Source organism: Arachis hypogaea, chromosome 18, assembly GCF_003086295.3.
Source record: "Arachis hypogaea cultivar Tifrunner chromosome 18, arahy.Tifrunner.gnm2.J5K5, whole genome shotgun sequence".
NCBI classification, from domain to species: domain Eukaryota; kingdom Viridiplantae; phylum Streptophyta; class Magnoliopsida; order Fabales; family Fabaceae; genus Arachis; species Arachis hypogaea.
Window position 1 is genome coordinate 38,514,184 of NC_092053.1, and position 10,266 is coordinate 38,524,449.

At 37.9% G+C, this 10,266-nt stretch overlaps 1 non-coding gene across 1 annotated transcript; it reads right to left on the bottom strand.

Annotated features, from left to right (window-relative positions):
• Positions 1-9,552: 9,552 nt before the first annotated feature.
• LOC112774211 (small nucleolar RNA R71) lies at positions 9,553-9,660 on the bottom strand. Its single transcript, XR_003188710.1, has one exon. It is a non-coding gene; the product is annotated as a small nucleolar RNA R71 (small nucleolar RNA).
• Positions 9,661-10,266: the final 606 nt, after the last annotated feature.

The window sequence follows — 10,266 nt, forward strand, 5'->3', positions numbered from 1 at the left end:
TTAAGTTTCTTGCATTTTAAGTTTCAGTTATTTACACTTCTTGCAATTTAAGTTTCAGCTCTTTTACTTTCTTGCACTTTAAGTTTCTGCAATTTACTTCTTCTGCACTTTAATATTCAGCCAATTTTCATTCTGCACTTCTATTTTCTTGCAATTTTACTTCTGTTAATCAAAATCACTCAAATCATCAAATATTCGCTTAACTAAATTCATCACCTAACTAAAATTGCTCAATCCATCAATCCCTGTGGGATTGAACTCACTCTTGTGAGTTATTACTACTTGATGCGATCCGGTACACTTGCCAGTGATTTTGTGTGGAATTGCTTTTCCCTTATCAGGCACAAAAGCTGGCGTTGCACGCCAGTAATGGGGGCAGCTGGGTGTTCAACACCCACTAAAAACTTTCCTATTGAAGAATTGAAGGCAACTAAGACTCATGAGAAAACCAAAGAAGTTCCATTGAATGCCTTGTTGCAAATTATGGATTATGAAGATCACTCCTCCTCTGATGAGGAAGAGGAAACTAGAGAAGAGCAAGTTGCTCATTACCTAGGAGTCCTCATAAAGCTAAATGTAAAGTTATTTGGAACAGAGACATTGGAGGAAGAACCTCCAGTGCTCACCAAGGAACTCAATGCCTTGGTTCAGAAGAAACTACCTCAAAGATTGCCGGATCCTAAACGCTTCCTAATTCCCTGCACCACTACAGAGCACATATATAAACTACAATCGAACTAAAGCCGATAACGATTTAAAAATGAAAAATAAAAAATTGAAATCAAACATATATAAACTACAATCACAAAGTCTCTGATTCTCAATCAACAAAACCCTGATTCTCAATCAACGTAGCAACATGCCAACATCATGGAAAAAAAACAACCAAAGCTGATAACGATTTAAAATGAAAAATAAAAAATTGCAATCGAATTATATAAACTGCAATCACAAAGTCTCTGATTCTCAATCAACATAACAACATGCCAACATCATGGAAAAAATAACCAAAGTCGATAGTGATTTAAAATGAAAAATAAAAGACTGCAATCATACATATATAAACTGTAATCACAAAGTTTCTGATTCTCAATCAGCATATATAAATTGCAATCAGACCCACTACAGATCACACATATAAAGAAAATTGCAAAGCACACAAATTCACAACAATCATGAAGTGCAAATTCAGTTATTAATAATGTGAGAGAGAGGGGGGGAACTTACCAATTATCAGAAGGAGAGAGAGGAGGAAGACTGATAAATCCATATTTTATGATGTATTTTGTGCTCAATTTAAGTGATTTATTCAATCCTTCACCCACTTATTCATGTAAATTGCATGGTTTTACTTTTCCTTCCTTATTTTATGATATATGTGGAAAAACATGTTTTCCATGCTTTAAAAATATTAATTTTAATTATCCTTTATTACCATTCGATGCCGTGATTTGTGAGTTAAGTATTTTCAGATATCATAGGGCAGGAATGGCTTAAAGGGCAAAAAGAAAACATACAAAAATTGAAGGAAAACACAAAAATGGAGTTTTGAAGAAAAGGCAGCGACGCGAACGCATGGACGACGCAAACGCGTGCCTAGCGCGAAAATGCAGCGACGCGAACGCGTAGATGACGCGGACGCGCGGCTTGAGTAGAACGCAATTGACGCGTAAGCGTGACCCACGTGAACGCGTGACATGTGCCACGTACAATAATCTATAGAAAATGCCCCCAGCGATTTCTGGACCCTTTTTCGGCCCAAATCCAAGTCAGAAACACAGAATATAAGCTAGAGAATGGAGGAATCAAAGAACAACTGAGTAATAGATACAATATTCATAATTTTAGGATTAGATGTAGTTTTAGAGAGAGAGAGGTTCTCTCCTCTCTCTTAGGATTAGGATTAGGATTTCTCTCAAGTTTAGGATTATTTCTCTTCAATCACAGGTTCAATATTCCTTTAATTTATTTTCTACTTTTATTTATTCCACTACTTTAATTGTCATTTATCTTTTCAATTTGGCTTATAAACCATTCATGTTATGATTTTCTTAATTAATATATTTTGAGGTATTTCAGATTTTATTTTGCTTTAATTTATTTATGAATGATTTCAATTCAAATTAGATTTATTTTTCCCTTTTGGCCTTGGTTAAGTAATTTATAACACATGAGTTATCAACTCAGCTATTGATTGAAATTGAAATTCTTTGCAGGTTAATTTGCACTCTAATAACTCTAGTCTCTCCATAGGAGTTGACTAGGACCTGAGGATCAAATTAATTTGTCCACTTGACTTTCCTTTATTTAGTAAGGGTTAATTAAAAGTGGGAGCAGAATCTAATTCTCATCACACCTGATAAGGATAACTAGGATAAGACCTCAATTTCTCATACCTTGCCAAGAGATTTTATTAATTATTAATTTATTTTTCTTGTTATTTAAATTACTTGTTCCCTATTTCAAAAACCCAAAAATATACTGTCTTACATAACCAATAATAAATCATACCTCCCTGCAATTCCTTGAGAAGACGATCCGAAGTTTAAATACTTCAGTCATAAATTTTATTGGGTTTTGTTACTTGTGACAACCAAACTTTTGTAAGAAAGGAATTCTTGTCGGTCTTGAAGCTATACTTATAACGGGAATTTATTTGTGAAAATTCTAGATTGCGCGAGAGTTACGTTCTTCAAAATGGCGCCGTTGCCGATGAATTGCAAACGAGTACCTTATTACTGGTTATTGTAAATATTTTTTTTACCTGTTTATTTGTTTTTATTTTTGTTTTTAATTTTTATTAGTCACTATAAATTCTTATCCCTATCGCTTTGAGTTTGGTTCCAATGCTGTTGTAAGGAATGGAAGTTATAACAGGAACATGTATCAGGGTCAAAACAATCAGAGATGGAAGGAGCCACGAGGATCTGATCAACCCTTTGGGCAACAACACCCTCCAAACTACCATGGACGATGACCATTCAACAATGCATGTCGAGACAATAGTTATGGTGGACCCTTTCGTGATAACCATCACCCACCAAATTATTATAGTCAGAAACCATTCCGAGGTGCGTACCAAGATGATAGATATGGTGGAACCACTTGTAATTACTGACAAGCCCCGCCATATGCCTATGAACCACCTCCTCAACGCAGCTTTGAACCACCACACTCACAAGTCAACTACCACCATTCACCTCTATATGACCCTAACCCTTATCCACCACAATTCCAACCCAATTACTCCCAAGAACCACCACCTCCCTATGCACCATGTCCATATCCATCACCCCAAGAAACAAGGGAGCAACTTAAGGAAACATTTGAAAATTTTCATGCCACACTTCACCAATTGAATCAAGCAATAAATAGACTGCCTTCCCGATATTTGGACACTCAAGGAACCCCCATGGCTTCATGTGGGCAATCTAATGAAGAACGCAGCATGAAGAAGATACTAGAAACCCCATTGGACACTACGGAGCATGATTTTGTACTAGAACAAGTAGAGGAAGCTGAAATTATCGAAGAAGAAGAATTGGTTGAAGACTTAGGAGACGTTGAACCTCCATGGGAATCCAAAATTATGGAGAATTCCGTCAAGAAATTTTCAATTGATGCTAAGGAGGATAGTGCACAACCTCCAAAGCAGGAATCTTATGAAGAACTGGACGGAATAACTCAACAAGCAAGTTTCCTTGATAATGATAATCCTAAACCAAGTTCTCTTACTAATGAACTTGCATCCGCAAGTGAAATCTTTGAGATGGGAGAATCTTCCCCAAGTGAATACGAAGATGATGCGGAGGTAGATTTTTCGCAACCTCCAACTTATGACTTGAGTGATGTGGAAGATATCGAAGACTTGGATCAAGATGTGGTTAAAACCAAAGAAGCCTACAAGGAAGTGGAAGAATTCACAGAAGAACACAAGGGAGAAGAGCTTGCAAAACCACTGGAAACACATATCCCGAGGTACCACCCAATACTAAATTTAAGTGGGTAAAATCCTTAGCTTTTATCTTTACTTTTCCACTTGAATATGGTTTTCTTGAAACAGATGGTCAGCTTAGAGCTCTTTGCGGCTTTAAGAGTAAAATGAAAATGGTTCGTGCTCAAGCTGGTATGCAAGATTCAATAAGGTTCCACGCTTCAATCTGAAGTGTAAGGATTGGTTTCGAGTTCGATTGAATGGGTCTCGGAAAATGTCTGGTCATCTTGGTGAGAATGCAACTTCCAAATCGCCCGACTAGAAAAGTAAAAATCAAGACAAAGGCGGATATAATAGCAAGGTGTGGGATCCTGGAATCTATTCTGACATTCAACATCCCAGGAACCTGAGAACCTGTTTGAATTTACTCAAGGGCTTCACATGCCTAGTTTGGGACCCCCGAGGTTGTTTGCATTCCAAACAGTGGTGGAGATTTTTGGATGAATTCAAGCACAAGCCACCATAACAAAGGACTCCCCAAATGTCCAACTTAAGGACTTTAACTAAAAGTGCTAGGTGGGAGACAACCCACCATGGTATGATCGTTCCTTTTTTTTAAATTTTATTTCGTTTTGTTTTTTTTATTTTATTGTATTTTCATTGAACCTGGAATTATTCATATCACCCACATTAGCATTGCATATTGCATACTGCATAACTGCATAAAAAAAAATCACCCCACGCGAGCGCGCAGGCCATGCGTGGGCGTCGACTGGAAATCGACGTAAAGATCCAACACCCAGAAAGTTGGGCTGGAATCGTGAGGCTGGTGTGCCTTTAGCACAAATTGGCCGACGCGTTCGCATCACTGATGCGAACGCGTCACCTGCACTGCACACATCCCACGCGAAAACGTGAGCGACGCGTACGCGTCGCGTGGATTTTATGGACCCTTTTGGAAACAGAGAGTTGCGCCAAAACGATGCTGGAACCGTACGTTTAGCACAATTTTCAGCAACGCGTTTGTGTGCTTCACGCGTACGCGTCCCTTACCTTTTACCTAATTCACGCGATCGCGTCGTTGACGCGACCGCGTCACTCCCCTTTTCGCCCAAATCACGCGATCGCGTGCTCTACGCGTTCGCGTGGATTCAAAAATACTAACCCCCCATTCACGCGAAACCCTAACCCCTCGCGTCACCCATTCATCCCCTTCCCTCCTCCTCTGCACCTCCTCCCCCCTCTGCAACCACCATCGCCCTAGCCGCCCAGCTCCAACTGCCGCGCCAAACCACACCCACCGAGCCGCCACCACCGCACCCCCCTTTTTTCTTCTTCTTTCCTCTCTTCTCCTCCCTCTCCTTCCCCTCTTCCCCTTTCCTCCTCCCTCCACAACCCCAACACCAAGCCGCCACCACCGCGCCACCCCCCTAACCACCTCAACCCTCACCTCTTCTCCTTAACCCTTAACTACCCATGATGAGCGGATAATTTATACGCTTTTTGGCATTATTTTTAGTATGTTTTTAGTAGGATCTAGCTACTTTTAGGGATGTTTTCATTAGTTTTTATGTTAAATTCACATTTCTGGACTTTACTATGAGTTTGTGTGTTTTTCTGTGATTTCAGGTATTTTCTGGCTGAAATTGAGGGACTTGAGCAAAAATCAGATTCAGAGGTTGAAAAAGGACTGCTGATGTTGTTGGATTCTGACCTCCCTGCACTCAAAGTGGATTTTCTGGAGCTACAGAACTCAAAATGGCACGCTTCCAATTGCGTTGGAAAGTAGACATCCAGGGCTTTCCAGAAATATATAATAGTCCATACTTTGGCCAAGAATTGACGACGTAAACCGGCGTTCAACGCCAGCCTTCTGCCCAAATCTGGCGTCCAGCGCCAGAAAAGGATCCAAAACCAGAGTTGAACGCCCAAACTGGCACAGAAACTGGCGTTCAACTCCACAAATGGCCTCTGCACGTGTAACACTCAAGCCCAAGCCCAAGCACGCACCAAGTGGGCCCCGGAAGTGGATTTGTACATCAATTACTTACTCATGTAAACCCTAGTAGCTAGTTTATTATAAATAGGACCTCTTACTATTGTATGAGGTATCTTTGGTCTCAGTTTTATTCCATTGTTCATCTTAGGAGACTATTGATCTCGTTTAGGGGGCTGGCCATCTCGGCCATGCCTGGACCTTTCACTTATGTATTTTCAACGGTAGAGTTTCTACACTCCATAGATTAAGGTGTGGAGCTCTGCTGTTCCTCAAAGATTAATGCAAAGTACTACTGTTTTCTATTCAATTCATCTTATTTCACTTCTAAGATATCCATTCGCACCCAAGAACGTGATGAAGGTGATGATTATGTGTGACGCTCATCACCATCTCCCCTATGAACACGTGCCTGACAAACACTTCCGTTCTACATGAAATAAGCTAGAATGAATATCTCTTAGATCTCCTAACCGGAATCTTCGTGGCGCAAGCTAGAATGATGGCGGCATTCAAGAGAATCCGGAAGGTCTAAACCTTGTCTGTGGTATTCTGAGTAGGATTCAATGATTGAATGACTGTGACGAGCTTCAAACTCGCGAGTGCTGGGCGTTAGTGACAGACGCAAAAGGAGGGTGAATCCTATTCCAGCATGATCGAGAACCAACAGATGAATAGCCGTGCCGTGACAGGGTGCGTGAGCATATTATTCACTGAGAGGAGGGGATGTAGCCACTGACAACGGTGATGCCCTTGCATACAGCCAGCCATGGAAAGGAGTAAGACCGATTGGATGAAGATAGCAGGAAAGCAGAGGTTCAGAGGAACGAAAAGCATCTCCATTCGCTTATCTGAAATTCCTACCAATGATTTACATAAGTATCTCTATCCCTATTTTACTATATAATATTCGAAAACACCATTATCACTTTATATCTGCCTGACTGAGATTTACAAGGTGACCATAGCTTGCTTCATACCAACAATCTCCGTGGGATTCGACCCTTACTCACGTAAGGTATTACTTGGACGACCCAGTGCACTTGCTGGTTAGTTGTATCGAAGTTGTGACAATTATGAATTAAGATCAAAGCACCAAGCTTTGGAGCCATTACCAGGGATTGTTCGAGCCTGGACATCACAATTTCGTGCACCAAGTTTTTGGCGCCGTTGCCGGGGATTGTTCGTGTTTGGACAACTAACGGTTCATCTTGTTGCTCAGATTAGGTAATTTTCTTTTTATTTTCTTTTCAAAAAAATTTTTCAAAAACCTTTCAAAAATTCCTCACTTGTTTTCGAAAAAAAAAAATATTTTACTAAAAATAATGTTTTCAAAAATAAATTATTCTATGGCTTCAAAATTTTTAAGAATGAATTCTAGTGTTTCATGAAGCATGTTGAAGCCTATCTGGCTGTAAAGCCATACCCAAACTGCTTTGGGATTGGCTAATCACTTCAGTGGAGTCATGCCCAATCCTTCTGGATAGGGTATGTCAGGCTTGTCATGTCTGAATTACACTCATATTTTTATTAAAGCTTGGCTGGCTATTAAGCCATGCCTGACCCTTTGATTGGAGCTTTAAGACTAACATGGCAAGATTCCTGGAATTCATATTAAAAATTTTGAAATCCTTATTTTTATTTTTCACAATAATTTTCGAAAAATATAAAATAAAAATCCAAAAAAATTAGAAAATCATAAAAATCAAAAATATTTTCTGTTTCTTGTTTGAGTCTTGAGTCACATTATAAGTTTGGTGTCACTTGCATATGCATCTTGCATTTTTCGAAAATTTCATGCATTCATGGTGTTCTTCATGATCTTCAAGTTGTTCTTGGTAAGTCTTCTTGTTTGATCTTGATGATTTTTTGTTTTGTGTCTTTTCATGTTTATCATATGCATTTTTCGTTTCTTAGAGTCTAAACATGAAAGATTTCTAAGTTTGGTGTCTTGCATGTTTTCTTTGCACTAAAAATTTTTCAAAAATATGTTCTTGATGTTCATCATGACATTCAAAGTGTTCTTGGTGTTCATCTTGACATTCATAGCATTCTTGCATGCATCACATGTTTTGATCTAAAAATTTCATGCATTGCATTTTTTTTGTGTTTTTCTCTTGCATCATAAAAATTCAAAAATAAAAAAAAAATATCTTTCCCTTTTTCTCTCATCAAATTCGAAAATTTGAGTTGACTTTTTCAAAAATTTTTAAAAAATCAAGTTGTTGCCAATGAGTCAAATCAAATTTTCAATTTGAAAATCTTATCTTTTTCAAAATCTTTTTCAAAAATCAAATCTTTTTCAAAATTCTTAGTTATTTTCGAAAATTCCAAAAATATTTTTCAAAAATCTTTTTCTTATTTTTATACCAAATTTTCGAAAATAACATAATCAATTAATGTTTTGATTCAAAAATTTGAAGTTTGTTACTTGCTTGTTAAGAAAGATTCAAACTTTAAGTTCTAGAATCATATCTTGTGATTTCTTATGAATCAAGTCATTAATTGAGATTTTAAAAATCAAATCTTTTTCAAAACTAATTTCTATCATATCTTTTCAAAAATATCTTCTTATCTTATCTTTTTCAAAAATATCTTTTCAAAATATCTTTCCTAACCTCCTAACTACTTATCTTTTCAAAATTGGTTTTCAAAATTTGTTTCAACTAACTAACAAACTTTTTGTTTGTTTCTTAACTTTTTCAAAACCACCTAACTAACTCTCTCTCTCATTTTTCGAAAATATCTCTCCCTTTTTTCAAAATTCCTTTTAATTTATTAATTATTTTAATTTTTAAAAAAAAAATTTGAAAAAAATACTAAACTTTTTCAAAAACTATTTTCAAAAATCACTAACTCCTTTTCAAAAATAAATTTCGAAAATTCCCTCCTTCTCTCCCATCTCATTCTATTTATTCATTCATATCCTAACATCTCATCTCACATTCCAATCCTCACAGTTGTGTTTCTTCCTTTACATCACATCCTTTATCTCCCCCTCTTCTTCTACTTACAAAGGGATCCCTATACTGTGGTATAAAGGATCTCTATTATTATTATCATTTTTCTGGCCATTCTTCCTTGTCATATGAGCAGGAGCAAGGATAAGAACATTCTTGTGGAAGCAGATCCAGAACCTGAAAGGACTCTGAAGAGAAAATTAAGAGAAGCTAAAATACAACAATCCAGAGATAACCTTTCAGAAATTTTCGAACAGGCAGAGGAGATGGCAAGCGAAAATAATAATAATGAAAGGAGGATGCTTGGTGACTTTACTGCACCTAATTCCAATTTACATGGAAGAAGCATCTCCATTCCTGCCATTGGAGCAAACAACTTTGAGCTGAAACCTCAGTTAGTTTCTCTGATGCAGCAGAACTGCAAGTTTCATGGACTTCCATCTGAAGATCCTTTTCAGTTCTTAACTGAATTCTTGCAGATATGTGATACTATTAAGACTAATGGCGTAAATCCTGAAGTCTACAGGCTCATGCTTTTCCCTTTTGCTGTAAGAGACAGAGCTAGATTATGGTTGGATTCTCAACCTAAAGACAACCTGAACTCTTGGGATAAGCTAGTCACGGCTTTCTTAGCCAAATACTTTCCTCCTCAAAAGCTGAGCAAGCTTAGAGCTGATGTTCAAACCTTCAGACAGAAAGAAGGTGAATCTCTCTATGAAGCTTGGGAAAGATACAAATAGTTGACCAAAAAGTGTCCTTCTGACATGCTTTCAGAATGGACCATCCTGGATATATTCTATGATGGTCTGTCTGAGCTATCAAAGATGTCACTGGACACTTCTGCAGGTGGATCCATTCACCTAAAGAAAACTCCTGCAGAAGCTCAAGAACTCATTGACATGGTTGCTAATAACCAGTTCATGTACACTTTTGAAAGGAATCCTGTGAATAATGGGACGCCTATGAAGAAGGGAGTTCTTGAGGTTGATACTCTGAATGCCATATTGGCTCAGAACAAAATATTGACTCAGCAAGTCAATATGATTTCTCAGAGTCTGCATAGAATGCAAGCTGCATCCAACGGTACTCAAGAGGCATCTTCTGAAGAAGAAGCCTATGATCCTGAGAACCCTGCAATAGCAGAGGTAAATTATTTAGGTGAACCTTATGGAAACACCTATAACTCATCATGGAGAAATCATCCAAATTTCTCATGGAAGGATCAAAAGCCCCAACAAGGCTTTAATAATGGTGGAAGAAACAGGTTTAGCAATAGCAAGCCTTTTCCATCATCAACTCAGCAACAGACAGAGAACTCTGAACAAAATGCTTCTAATTTAGCAAATCTAGTCTCTGATCTATCTAAGGCCACTGTA